The 14,064-nt window shown below is 39.8% G+C and overlaps 1 non-coding gene across 1 annotated transcript; it reads right to left on the bottom strand.

The window, feature by feature from the left end:
- Positions 1-11,391: 11,391 nt before the first annotated feature.
- LOC111827132 lies at positions 11,392-11,555 on the bottom strand. Its single transcript, XR_002830633.1, has one exon. It is a non-coding gene; the product is annotated as a U1 spliceosomal RNA (small nuclear RNA).
- Between the last annotated feature and the right edge of the window lie 2,509 nt (positions 11,556-14,064).

The following is a 14,064-nucleotide window of genomic DNA, read 5'->3' as shown; positions in this document are numbered from 1 at the left end:
TACTTTTTCTAATCAACAAAAATAAAGATTGGTAACTGAAAGAATAAAATGGAAATATGCCATTCTTTTATTTGTTACCAATGGGAAATTGGGGCAACATAATCAAGACAGAACCACTAGAGACTTGGGTTCTATAAGAGTAGAGATCTGGGTCACCCTATCAGGGAAAAAAACCCCACAAAACACCAACTGATGCTGGCAGAGAATAAAGAGAACATGAAACTGGTTATTAAGGAATGAAGCTATAATTTTCAACAAGCCTTGTAATGTAAGCCTGAGCTACAGAAGTGAGCACTATGAGCAGGTATGTTTTACATTAATCATTGTTTTTCTCCTTTCTATTCACCCTTTATACTTGATACTTTATGTGAAAGGCACTGATTCTCAGTAATGTTGCAATTATAGATCCTGGTGAGATTCTAGCTGCACTGACTTCTCTCCAAGGTGATAATGTAGTTAATAAATTTTGTGTTTCCTCTGTGTTCAGGGATTTTTCCTTTGTGTTTCAGATCTGTCTATCTATATGAAGAATAGGAATAAACGCTAAGTGGGAAAAAGGGATGGCCTGTGCCACTTACTCTGCATTTATTTTTACCCTTATGCATCCATTCTTTGCCCTGACTATATATATATAGATAGATCTTTGCCCCAGAACTATATCACCTGGGATCTCTTGCTCGCTGGCATCTCATCAGTTTCAACCAATAGGAGGCACTACCAGGAGAAAAAAAGTAAGATACACTTATCAGATACCAATTTCTGCTTCAGCTCCCTCCCTCCAAACCCATGATTTTGACAGTGGCTGTGTTCCTCTACACCTGTCCACTACTATTGGGCAGCCCATCTCCCACACCTACAGCTGTCACTGGGTTCTGGTACTATCAATTACTACTCTTATCCCATCAGACATTGGAGCAGTAATGGCTTTCCATTGTTGTGGGCTCTTGAATGCTTCACCATCCCTCTTTGCCATCTCTTCATTCTGCCTACATCTCCATAATTAGTCCCTTTTTTAACTCAATTAGTTAACTCTTTTGAGTGTGACTTCTGTTTTCTGCTAGCACCTTAAGAGATTAAATTTGTGGTTGATAAATGTCTTTTGTGATTCCTTAGTGAAGATTAAAACTTACTTGTCTAGAAATAGAAAGGATTCTTTTTTTAAAAAAAATCAAGATTCCACAAGACACTACTGTGAAATGTGTGCTTCACCTGCAGTGTTTGTTGATTGCAGAATAAAGGGTTCTGAAGAAGATACATTCCCTGGGAAGAGACGTTTAAAGGATAATTATATTCCCAGTATTATGTTCTATAACCAAGACACGAAATATTTGGAAAATAGCTATATTCATAACAAACTAATTGCATTGAAACATATATCTGTAATATGCTAAAGTAGGATGAATTGGTGAAAATAACAATTACAAAGGTGACAAATTCACTATATTGAAATGAATAACAGAAGGTCTTCTCATGTAGGTCTTTATAAACCTACTAGAGGCCCGGTGCACAAAAATTTGTGCACTCGGGGGGGAAGGAGGGGGTCCCTCAGCCCGGCTTGTGCCCTCTCGCAGTCTGGGACCCCTCAGTAGATAACGACCTGCTGGCTTAGGCCTGCTCCTGGGTGGCAGAGGGCAGGCCCAATCCCTAGGTGCAGCCCCTGGTCGGGCTCAGAGCAGGGCTGATTGGGGAGTTGGGCCATCGCCCCCGTCATGCACAGAGCAGGGCAGATTGGGAGGTTGCGATGCCACCCTCAGTTACGCTCAGGGTAGGGCTGATTGGGGGGTTGGGGCACCACCCCCTATCATACTCAAGGCAGGGTCAATGGGGAGGTTGCGGCGCCACCCCCTGTGATGCACAGAGCAGGGCCAATCAGGGGGTTGGGGCGCTGCCCCCTGTCACTCACAGAGCAGGGCCCATCAAGGGGTTGGGGCGCTGCCCCCTGTCACTCACAGAGCAGGGCCAATCAGGGGGTTGGGGCACTGCCCCCCCCCCATCACGCACAGAGCAGGGCCCATCAGGGGGTTGGGGAGCTCCCCCTCTCATGCACAGAGCAGGGCCGATCAGGGGGTTGGGATGCCACTCCCTGTCACACACAGAGCCGCAGGGCGATCAGGGGGTTTGGGCGCTGCACCCTGTTACGCTGATCTGGTGCCAGGAGGCCTCACGGCTCCGCTGATCCCGGTGCTGGGAGGCATATTACCCTTTTACTATATAGGATAGAGGCCTGGGGGCCGGCTGGTTTGCCCTGAAGGGTGTACTGGATCAGGGTGGGGGTCCCCACTGGGGTGCCTGGCCAGCCTGGATGAGGGGATGATGGCTGTTTGCAGCTGGTCACACACCCTTCAGGGTGGGGGTCCCCACTGGGGTGCCTGGCCAGTCTGGGTGAGGGGCTGAGGGCTGCTTTCAGGCTGACTGGAGCTCCCAACCTCTCCTTTTTTTCTTTTTTTTTTTCTTCTGGGCCAGCTTTAGCTCTGGCTCTAGCTCTGAGGCTTCCGCTGCTGGTTTGTTTCGGTTCTATAATCGAAACAATGTATAACTTCAGCTCTGAGATCCCGGCCGGCTATATTTGTTAGAATGTTTCAAACTGCCAGCTCAGAGGCCGGAAAGTCAGGCGGGGAACGTTGGAGTCTGCAGTCACGGGAGCAAGGAAGCCTCATGTTCGCTTCCAACTGCCTGGCTGCCGGCCGCCATCTTGGCTGACAGTTAATTTGCATAAGGATACGCTGATTAGCCAATCGGAAGGGTAGCGGTCGTACGCTAATTACCATGTTTCTCTTTTATTAGTGTAGAGATTAGATAATATAGGCCAGTAGAACAGCTATCAGTTACCAGGCCAACTGATATATTTTAGCTGTGTTTTTATTTTTTTTAGTACTATGTTGCTTTACACATTGATAATGATTTATTTTATGAAGACTGAGCTATTCTGCTGAGTATTGTTTCTTAAGAACATAAACAACTTATTCAAAATACTAACTGAAATCCTGTCTACTTTTTCTTTCTTTGGAGAAGAAAATGTGACAAAGAAACCTTCAGAATATTATATAGGATCAATGACCACCACATATCAACTCTTATTAGACATTGCCTTTGCCACCTACCCAATACTTTTATTGAGAAACAGAGCTTTATGATTCACATTTAACCTCCCAGTTTTTATCTTTGGGGGCTAAATGCAATACTGTTGAAACAAACTCTTTGAATTTAATAAGAAAGTGATCGATTTTAATGCTATCTCAGGAGAAAAAAAGGTGTAATACAATTGAGAAAGCCTCCTATTTCTTCCTGTATTCCAGACTAAGTCACTGTAGCAAACTTGTCAGCTTCAGCCAACTTGTATTTTTATGTCTGAGCAAAGATGTGCTTCAAAGATAACTCCCTTTGAAACATGTGATAAAAGACTACTCAAAGCAAACTGAATCCATCATCAAATAACTTGTATTTTTCTTTTTTTTTAAAAATAGAAAAAGAAAACAGAGCTCTTACTTGCAATACATTTTAATAGTATTTTGAATAGTTTCAGTATATTTTTCCTGTGAGAATACATCAGAGTTAGATCTGCTCTAAAATAACATTTTTCTCTAAATAATAGGTAAAAATTTAAATAATTGAATTAAAATGAAATAACATGGGAACATTAAAATCAGTTTTTATCAAAGGGTCTTTCTTTAAAAAAATGTTTCAAAAACCCTAAATCCACAACTATTACATTTCAGCATTTCTATGTCCAGGAATGACTCAAAATGCAAATTTTGTTTCTATTGTGGGCCATAGACCTATCCACAAATCCATTCCACATCACACTAATAAAAGACAAAGATGCTAATTTACCATACCTTTGCTACGCCCACCAGCCAATCAGAGCGACGATATGCAAATTAACCCAACCAAGATGGCGGTTAATTTGCATATACCGGCTGGGAGCGAAGACTGAAGACAACGTGGAAGCAAAGTGCTGCAGAAGGGAGCAAAGTAGAGGTGGCCCAGAGAGCAACGGAGCCAAGGCAGTGGAGGCGGGAGGCAGGAGGGAAACCAGCCGGGCGGCAGAGTGGGAGCAAAACCAGCCGGTTTCGCTCCCTTCTCTGCTTCGCTCCAGCCGCAGGAAGCCCTATTCTTGCAGAAATCTTCCTGCAACAGGCCTCTAGTTTCTCAATATAACTCATTCCTACCTCTATCTGTATGGTCCACTCCCCTTCTATTCTAGTTCAATTTGGTCCAAATGAACAGCATATGCACATCCATGCCATGTGCCAATATCTGAATTGATATGTGAGAGATACTATAGAATCCAGGAATAGATTAACACATGCATGGTCATTCAACTATAAAGATGTTGCTCTTTTTCCTCTACTGCAGAAGTAGGTCTGTAGATAGAAGGATAGAGAAGTTCTGTGTCTTCAGGCTGAGGAATCTGACCTCTGCAAGACCTGTGCTATAACTTGGATTTTGTGTTTTCCTCTTTTTTCATAGCTGAGACTAAATATCCACTTGAAGGCTCAGATCCCAAGACCAAATATGAACTAAAATGGGTAAGCTCTAAGAACCTTCACACCAACAGCATTTTTGACTAAGCTGTTGCCTTTTATTAATGGGCAAAGTGTTGTGTTTCTACTGAATGGGCTCATACCTTATTCCAAATGTCTGATTTCTCACAGCATGTGCTTCAATTCTTCTTAATTGGGTACTGTTCTGAAATTCCACTTCTGATAATTGGTCTTTTTCTTCATTGTTCTCTTTCTTTCTTCATTCCCAGTGAGAGACTAGGCATGTTTTTCTGGTTCAAATAACTATAGCCAAAACCCTATGCCATTTTCAGACCTTTTAAAAGCTGCCTGCCTAGACTTCCAAGAATTACTCAAACCTGCTGTCCATCATCTCATTCTTTACACTGGATAGGATGCCCTGATATTTAAGTTTTAAATCCCATTGCTACTTGTTTTCTTGCATTTCTTCTATACTACTAAATCCTAAGACAAACTATTTTATTCATCTTTATGTTTCCCTGCAGGACTTTGCATTATCTTGAATTTAGCCAGTGTTTCATTAATGTGTGTTGAATAATTGGCAAAAGTGAATACAATTTATTATTTGGAGAAGCAGCTTTATATTATTGCATGTTAGAGGAACAAATCCTGCCATTTTTTCTTGTCTGACACTAATAGGTTAGCGAGGAAATTAACCAGTGGTGACTTCAATAATATAGAGACAGCTTCTATTACATCCCTATGTGCTGGACTGTCTGAAATTACTGGGTACCATGGTGATCTGTATTTCTATGGGGGTTAAGTAATGGATATATGATTCTGTGGTGTTGAGAAAATGAAATTGGGTAAAAAGCAGTAAATACTACATTGTAGATAACACACTGACTTCTCTCTGAGTCACTTTCGTAAGAAAGTAGCTCTTCTTGGCCTTTGGTGTACATAAAACTGGTAAAAAAAAATAACAGAAAGACAGATGTCTGGAGTCCTTTCATAAAAAGAAATCAAGGTAGTTTTGCTTCTCTCTTATCCTTTGTAGTGCTCTTTATATTCCAATAATTCAGTGATGATCTCAGACCCCAACAAGGTTAAAAGAAATTATCATCCTGACCAGTGTATCGCAATGATTAGAGCCTCTGCCCACACACTAAAGCAGTGGTTCTCAACCTTCTGGCCCTTTAAATACAGTTCCTCATGTTGTGACCCAACCATAAAATTATTTTCGTTGCTACTTCATAACTGAAATGTTGCTACTGTTATGAATCGTAATGTAAATATCTGATATGCAGGATGGTCTTAGGCGACCCCTGTGAAAGGGTCGTTCGACCGCCAAAGGGGTCTCGACCCACAGTTTGAGAACCGCTGTAAATGTTTTTGATTCCCCGGTCTAGGGCATGAATCTGGTTTGTGGGTTCACTCCTGCCCCTGGTTGGGGTGTGTGCAGGAGGCAGTCAGTCGATATGTCTCTCTCACATCAGTGTTTCTCTCTCTCTCTTCCCCTTCTCTTTCTCCCTCCATCCCTTCCACTCTCTCCTTGAAAAAGCAATGAAAAAAATATCCTCATGTGAGGATTAACAAAACAAAAAAAGAAAAGAAATGATCCTTCATTATCATCATTTAACTTTCAATCATCTTGAGGCATCTACCTCTGAAATCACATAAACTTTAGCAAAAGTATAAAAGAAGCAAGGTTTTAGCACAAAGACCAAGGAAAGGTGCAATCCATATTTCCCTGTGTACATTAGCAAGACTTGAAGAAGTAATTAAAATTAATAATATGCCTCCTTAAGGGTCTGATGGTTGTCACAGTGCTAAGCAAAGACATATTTACCATTTTCCAGTGCTCATGCAGCATATTTAAAAAAAGGGTGCCACACTATACCAGACCATGCTTTCTTTGTTCTTTTAAATTAAATTCATTGGGGTCACATTGGTTAATAAGATTATATAGGATTCAAGTGTACATTTCTATGATACATGATCTATATACTGCATTGTGTGCACACCACCCAAAGTCAAGTCATCTTCCATCACCATATATTTGGCCCCCTTTACTACCCAACCCTGACCTACCTTCCCTCTGGTAACCACCATACTGCTGTCTGTGTCTATGAGTTGCAGTTTTATATCCTACATATGAGTGAAATCATATGGTTCTTAGCTTTTTCTGACTGGCTTATTTTGTTTAGCATAATATTCTCAAGGCTCATCCATGTCACATATGACAATATTTCATCCTTTCTTATAGTTGAGTAGTATTCCATTGTATATATGTACCACATCTTCTTTATCAAGTAATCGATTGAAGGACAGTTGGTTTTTTCATGTCTTGGCCACCATGAATAATGCTATAATGAAGATGATAGATAGATAGATAGATAGATAGATAGATAGATAGATAGATAGATAGATATCTTTGTGAATATGTAAATATTTTCCAATTTGGGGGTAGATACTCAGAAGAGGGATTCTGGGTTCTATAGTAACTATAGTCTTAATTTGTTGAGTAACCTATATACTATTTTCCATAGTGCTTATACCAGTTTACATTCCCATCAGCATTGAATGAGGGTTTCTTTTTCTCCAAAACCTCTCCAACACTTTTTATTATTTGTCTTGTTGATAATAGCCATTCTATCAGGTGGTATCTTACTATAGTTTCGATTTGCATTTCTATAATAGCTAGTAAGCATGAACATATTTTCATATATCTGTTGGCCATTTGTAAGTCATCTTAAGAGAGGTGTCCATTTAGGTCCTCTGCCCATTTTTAATTGTATTGTTTGTTTGTTTGTTTGATGTTGAGTTGTATGAGTTATTTTTATATTTTGAATATTAACTCCTCAGTAGCACTGTTGTTTGCAAATATCATCTCCCATTCAGTTGGTTGCCTTTTTGTTTGGTTGGCCATTTCTTTTGCTGTGCAGAAGCTTTTTAGTTTGATATAGTGCCATTCATTTATTTTTGTCTTACTTCCCTCACCTTTGGGGTAAAATTCATAAAATCTAAGACCAAGGTCCATCAGTTTGGTACCTATGTTTTCTTCTGTGCAATTTATTGCTACCGATCTTATATTTAGATCTTTGATTCATTTTGAATTAATATTTGTACATAGGGACAAACTATAGTTTAGTTTCATTCTTTTGCATGTGGCTTTATACAAGCTTTTGTTTTTATATTATATCTACTATAAGCAGATGTAATGGAAACTAGGAAAGAAGGAGAACTAGCACTTTCCTTCCTGCATGCTCCTCCTTTTATTGCTCAAGAGATACTTAACAGTATTTTATGTCGTGTGTGTGTGTGTGTGTGTGTGTGTACTTTTAGTTTAAAAAAAATTAAAGTAATGCATTGATGGGGAAAACTTGGTCAATGCAAGATACACAAAACATATTAGCATTCACAAGAATGCTCCAAAATTACACACTGGGAAGATGGAAAGAATAAAAAAAAATCCAGTGGTCAGAGATTTTATGGGAATAAAACCTCTCATGAAAGAATTTGGGCTTTTTTAATGCTATAAGTACAAAAAAGTGGCTCATGCAATGACTGTCATAACAATTATCACAGATCTAATATATAATGTCATATGGCTGAGAACACCACAATTGCTGAGAATTTAAAATGCAAAAAATTCCAGTACAGCAACCTACTGTGAAAAGAGACATTTTCTACTTATCTGAGTCACTGATCCAACATGATAATTTTCTTTTTTTGTTTGTTTGTTTGGTTGGTTGTTTTTTTATTTTTGTTAATCCTCACCGAATGATATTTTTCCATTGATTTTTAGGGAGCATGGAAGACAGAGGGAAAGACAGAGAGAAACATCTATGTGAGAGAAACATCAGTGTGTGAGAAACACATCGACTGGTTGCCTTCTGTATGTGCCCGGACCAGGGCCTGGCCAAGAAGGAGCCTGCAACCAAGGTACGTGCTCTTGATTGGAATCGAATCCAGGACCCTTTGGTCCACAGGCTGTAGCTCTATCCACTGAGCAAAACTGGCTAGAGTCAACATGATAATTTTCTCAACAAAAAATGGGCATGGAAAAAATAATGTTTTTTTTAATCTTGGTGAGGACCAATCAGATTAATTTTAATAAAATATAAAATTTTGCAAATAAAAATTTCCTTTGTGTTTTCATTATATTTAAACATAATTTTGTTCAGCACTAACCTATCATTCCACCAGTGATTTTTTATTGTCCTTTCTACACAGGATAGGTCCTAGAAAGTAAAAAGCATTTTATATAAACAAATTAATAATGACTGGTTCCCCTACATGGAATTTTTTAAAATATTTTATCACTTTCCAGTTATTTTTCAAAGAGTCTCACTATTCTAAGTATTTTAGAAAGTCTCAACTGAATGTTAATATGTACTTAACAGTAAATACTTTTAATCATTTTGATATTATTATGGATTCACAAGAAATTGGTATTAAGAGGTCCCGTGTACCCTTCACTGAGGATTTCCCCCTAGGGTTGAATTTTACATAACTATAGAACAACATAAAAATAAGGCTCTTTACATTATATCAATGTCTGCATAGTTCTATGCCATTTTATCACATATGTAAATCTCTACAACCATGTCCTCAATCAAGATACAGAACTATTCTATCACCACAAAGATCTACCTCATGCTACTCCTTATAGGCACACCTATCCCACTTGTCCTTAGTCCTTGGCAACCACTAATGATAATGTATAGCAATATATAGTCATATCAAGAATATTATATAATGGTATTATACATCATGTGATACTTGAGTTTGGCCTTTTCCAATCAGCATTATACTCCTAAAATCCATCCAAGTTGTTTCTTTTTATTACTGAATAGTAGTATTCCATGGTATGGATGTACCCCAGTTTTTTTATCCATTCATTTATTGTATGCCACTTGGTTGTTTCCAGGTTTTGGCTATTACAAATAAAGCTGTGATGAACATTCTTGTATAGGTTTCTGTACAGATATGAGTTTTTATTACTCTGGAATAAAAGGAGTATGGTTGTTGGGTAATTTGGTTCGTATATAATCACTTTTTAAAGAAACTGCCTATCTATTTCCTGGAGTGACTGTTTCACTTTAAATTTCTACCAATAATGTATGAAAGATTCTGTTTCTCTGGAAAAGTCACTACTTTTAATATATTTTTATTGACTAGAGAGAGGAAAGGAAAGGGAGAGATAGGGAGAGATAGAAACATCAATGATGAGAGAGAATCATTGATCGGCTGCCTCCCACACATCCCCTACTGGCAACCTGGGCTTGTGCCCTTGACTGGAATCGAACTCAGTATTCTTCAGTCTCTTTTTCCCATATCTCAAGTGTCTTTATTTGTGAAATAATTATAGTACACAGAAGACGTGCACATATTAGTGATTAATTTTATGCTCTTAAACCATTGTTGGTGTAGAGAAAAGAAAAATTATAATTGTTATTCAAATTTGATAAATGAAAAACCTGAGTCTTAAATGATTGTGCAAAGTTAGAGAAGCAGAACTTCTGGCTCTAAGGTAATAGAAACTTTCCAACATACTATATGTTAATCTCATGTAATACCAAAAAAAAAATCATGGATTAGTAACCACAAAAAATTAAACTACACACTTTAAAAAATTTTGAAAGAAAAAGAAAAACATTCTTATCAGTTAACATAGTAGAAAATTCAGGTTTTAAATTATGGATTTGCGCATTATATTTTCACATTATTTGAATAATATAGGAGCCTAATTCTTTGGATTAAGTCCACAAGAAACATTTTTCAATACCTAAAAGTCTCTATACTCCAAAGAAAACTAGAAAACTAGTTTTTGACAATTCAATAAAGAGAAAAATAAGAGAGAGAGTGAGAGAGAGAAAGAGAAACATATAGAGAGAATTGAAAACATTAGGCAAATACATGGTCTATTATTGGTATTGTTTAAACTATTAGACGTTTTAATTATTAAGTTGTTTTACCCACAGGGAAGTTATTGATTAAAATAAATGTTTCTTGCTCATGGATTGTTAAGAAGGTGTCTGAGGTCAGACACAAAGGATTGTTTTATAGCCATTGAGACTTCAGTTTATGTTTCATCTCTTAGACTTAATGTAGAGCCTGGTACAAAGTCTCATAGGAAACAGAAGTACAGATCCACCAAGACTTACCATCTTGATATACAGTGCTAACCTAACATGAATTGATTATACACTAGCTCATTGCTTTAGAGAAAAATCCATAGCTACTAATGGGTTTTGCTCCTGAGGTTGAAAGTCACAAAAATATTATATTCCTTTCCTTGAATATTAGTTAATTTCTCTTTAGTGAGCGCTTTAGGAAGTAAAGCACTGCAAAAGGCTAAAGGCTCTCATTAAATTCAACTATCCGCTTAAAGAAAATAAAATGGGCTTTCAGGTCAAGCGTGTGGTTTTTTATATGACAGCTTTGGTAACAAGCAGTGATTATCATTATGATCACCTATACTTCCCCTATTGGTTACCCATGACAATTCAGTTTATTCTGCAGGAAAATCCTAACTGTTCAAAGCATATGCAACCATGCATTGTGCATGTGGAAATATATTTAATCCTGTTTATAGTGTTAGAAAAATATAGTCTGACTAGATCCTCATTAAGAAAATATCTTATTAATACTTAATGTACAAGAAAATAAAAAAATATATGTAAAAGACAGAAAGGGAAAAGTCCCCTCAACTGAAATCATCTTTGCTGCTATTTAATATGGTTTAATTGCAGAAACAAATGTTCTAGTTGACAAATGGGAACAATCTGAACACTATTTGTCCAAAGGAAAAGAAATTTAGCAAATGCCTTAACCCCTTTACTGAGATTTCCCCATCTGTAAACTAAGACAATAAGAAGTATTCTCCTCAACAGGAATTATTTTTGCTTTAATTGGTGTTTTTTAGGAGAAAGTATGAATGCAGTCCCCCACTACCACAAATTCTGCAATGGAGTCCTCCACATTTGGGGGAATCGCAGGGATCCGCACACTCAGAGTGCAATAGGTAATCTCCGCCCTGGGAAAACCACCTTCATGACCATGGTATCTCCCCTGCCAGGTAAGCATTTTTCATTGGTATTTTAAATATACAAAGTAAGTTATAAGCACTGTGAAATCTAAAGCAAAATACATATACAATTCCAATAATATATAAACAAAAGTAACTGACAATGTATTTGGTCTGCACATAAGATTTGGAAGTTTGGAGTCAAAAGGTCCAGAATTGGTAGATCGCAGAGATGGCCCTGATCCTTTGCCCCTCCACATGATTTTGCATCTAATTTTACCATCCTCTCCCATGGGCATGGGAGAAGGCACAATTTCCACCCCTAGTGTAGCCTTGTATTGCTTTAGTCAATAACATGTTAAAAAGTATGATGTAATACCTTAATCAATAAAGTAAAAAGAGAGAGAGAGAGAGAGAGAGAGAGAGAGAGAGAGAGAGAGAGAGAGACACCACTGGGACTTTGGAGGAAAAGTCCTAATTTGAAACATTTACCCAGGTGTCGCTGAGGTAAAATAAAGTAAAAATTCTGTTTATTAAATTTATATACTTCTTTTAAAAAAAGTATGATGCAAAACAGAATTTAAAATAGGCTTATACAATTTGGTTTATTCTCACACTTGCCTTCTAGCAATACTGCCATGAAAGGACATTCCTGGGCTAGCCAGATGAAGGATGGGAATCATATGGAGCAGAGCTCAGGTTTCCCAATTTTCCCAGGTGAGGCCATGTTAAATCATCTGATAATCAGGTAACCCCCAAACATGATCAGCAGAATTGCTGCTAGTACTATTTCATTCACATAAGGAATAAATTCTTATGGTTGTTTGGCACTGAAGTTCTGTGGCTGTTTGTTTCACATTACTATTAAGGCTATAGGTAGCTAACTAAAGAATTGTACTAAAAATGGAGTGCTACTGTAACAAAATATGATACCTTGATTTTGGGACCAGGAGATAGGTAATAAAGATAGCATTAAAGGAGGATGGAAAAACGGAAAAGGAAAACTGTGACAGGAAAAGTGAAGTGTGATGACCTGTGTTCTAAAGTTGTGTCACATTTAGTAGAACCGTAACATGTAACCTGAAAGTCAGATAATATACCTAATGAACTCTGGAACATGACTTAAAGAGATGTCCAAGGAAAGTACTGACAACATCTACTGGTTGCTTTTAGCTGTTTATGGTAAGACTAGAGGCCTGGAGCACAAATTTGTGGACCAGTGGGATTCCTCGGCCTGGCCTGCGGGATCAGGACAAAACCAGCTCTCCAACATCCCCCGAGGGGTTCAGAATTGCGAGAGGGCACAGGCCAGGCCGAGGGACCCCACCATTGCACAATCGGGGCCGGGAAGGGATGCAGGAGGTTGGCCAGCCTGGGAGGGACCATGGGAGGGTTCCAGGGTGTGTCCTGCCCATCTTGCTCAGCCTGACTGGCCAGACCCCAGCAGCAAGCTAGCCTACAGGTCAGGAGTGTCTGCCCCCTGTTGCTCAGTGCATGTCATAGTGACTGGTCAACCGGTTGACTGTCTGCCTCCTGGTGGCCAGTGCACGTCATAGCGAGTGGTTGAGCAACCTTAGCATATCATTTGCATATTATGCTTTGATTGGTTGAGCGGACGACCAATTGACCAGACACTTAGCATATTAGGCTTTTATTATATAGGATTCTACAAGAAAAAAGATGTAGACTGAAGAACTGGCTACTTTCCAAAAATAATTTAGTGGGAATGTGGAGAGCTCTGGAATTTTGGAAATTAATAGTTTGGAAAAGAAAACTGTTCACATCTCCAGCCTTTCAAACAAGTGACAGATTTCCATATTAATACACTAGAGGCCCGGTTCATGAATTTATGCACAATCAGGGCTTATTGGGCCGGCCCAGCTAGGGGGAGGGGCTGTGGGCAGTTGGCCAGCCTCACCCCCAATCAGGGTGGGGGGGCCAAGCAGGGGTGGGGCTGGCTGCAGGGAGGGGCCACAGGAGATTGGCCAGCCGGCCCCACCCCCTGGTCGAACTCCTGGTCGAACTCCTGGTCAAGGGGACAATTTGCATATTAGCCTTTTATTATATAGGACTAGAGGCCCGGTGCACAAAAATTTGTGCACTCGGGGGGGAGAGGGGGTCCCTCAGCCCGGCCTGTGCCCTCTCGCAGTCTGGGACCCCTCAGGAGATAATGACCTGCTGGCTTAGGCCTGCTCCAGGATGGCAGAGGGCAGGCCCAATCCCTAGGTGCAGCCCCTGGTCGGGCTCAAAGCAGGGCCGATTGGGGAGTTGGGGCGCCGCCCCCTGTCACACACAGAGCAGGGCGGATGGGGAGGTGGGGCTCCGTACCCTGTCACACACAGAGCAGGGCCCATCAGGGGGTTGGGGCACCGCCCCCTGTCACATGCACAGAGCAGGGTCAATCAGAAGTTGCTGCACCACCCCCTGCCATGCACAGAGCAGGGCCCATCAGGGGTTGGGGCGCTGCCCCCTGTCACCCACAGAGCAGGGCCCATCAGGGGGTTGGGGCGCTGCCTCTGTCATGCACAGAGCAGGGCCCATCAAGGGGATGGGGCTCCGTACCCTGTC

The sequence above is a fragment of the Myotis lucifugus genome, unplaced genomic scaffold, assembly GCF_000147115.1.
Source record: "Myotis lucifugus unplaced genomic scaffold, Myoluc2.0 scaffold_135, whole genome shotgun sequence".
Classification (NCBI taxonomy): domain Eukaryota; kingdom Metazoa; phylum Chordata; class Mammalia; order Chiroptera; family Vespertilionidae; genus Myotis; species Myotis lucifugus.
Note: the sequence above shows the minus strand (reverse complement) of the source record. Positions and strands in the feature narration are given on the sequence as shown.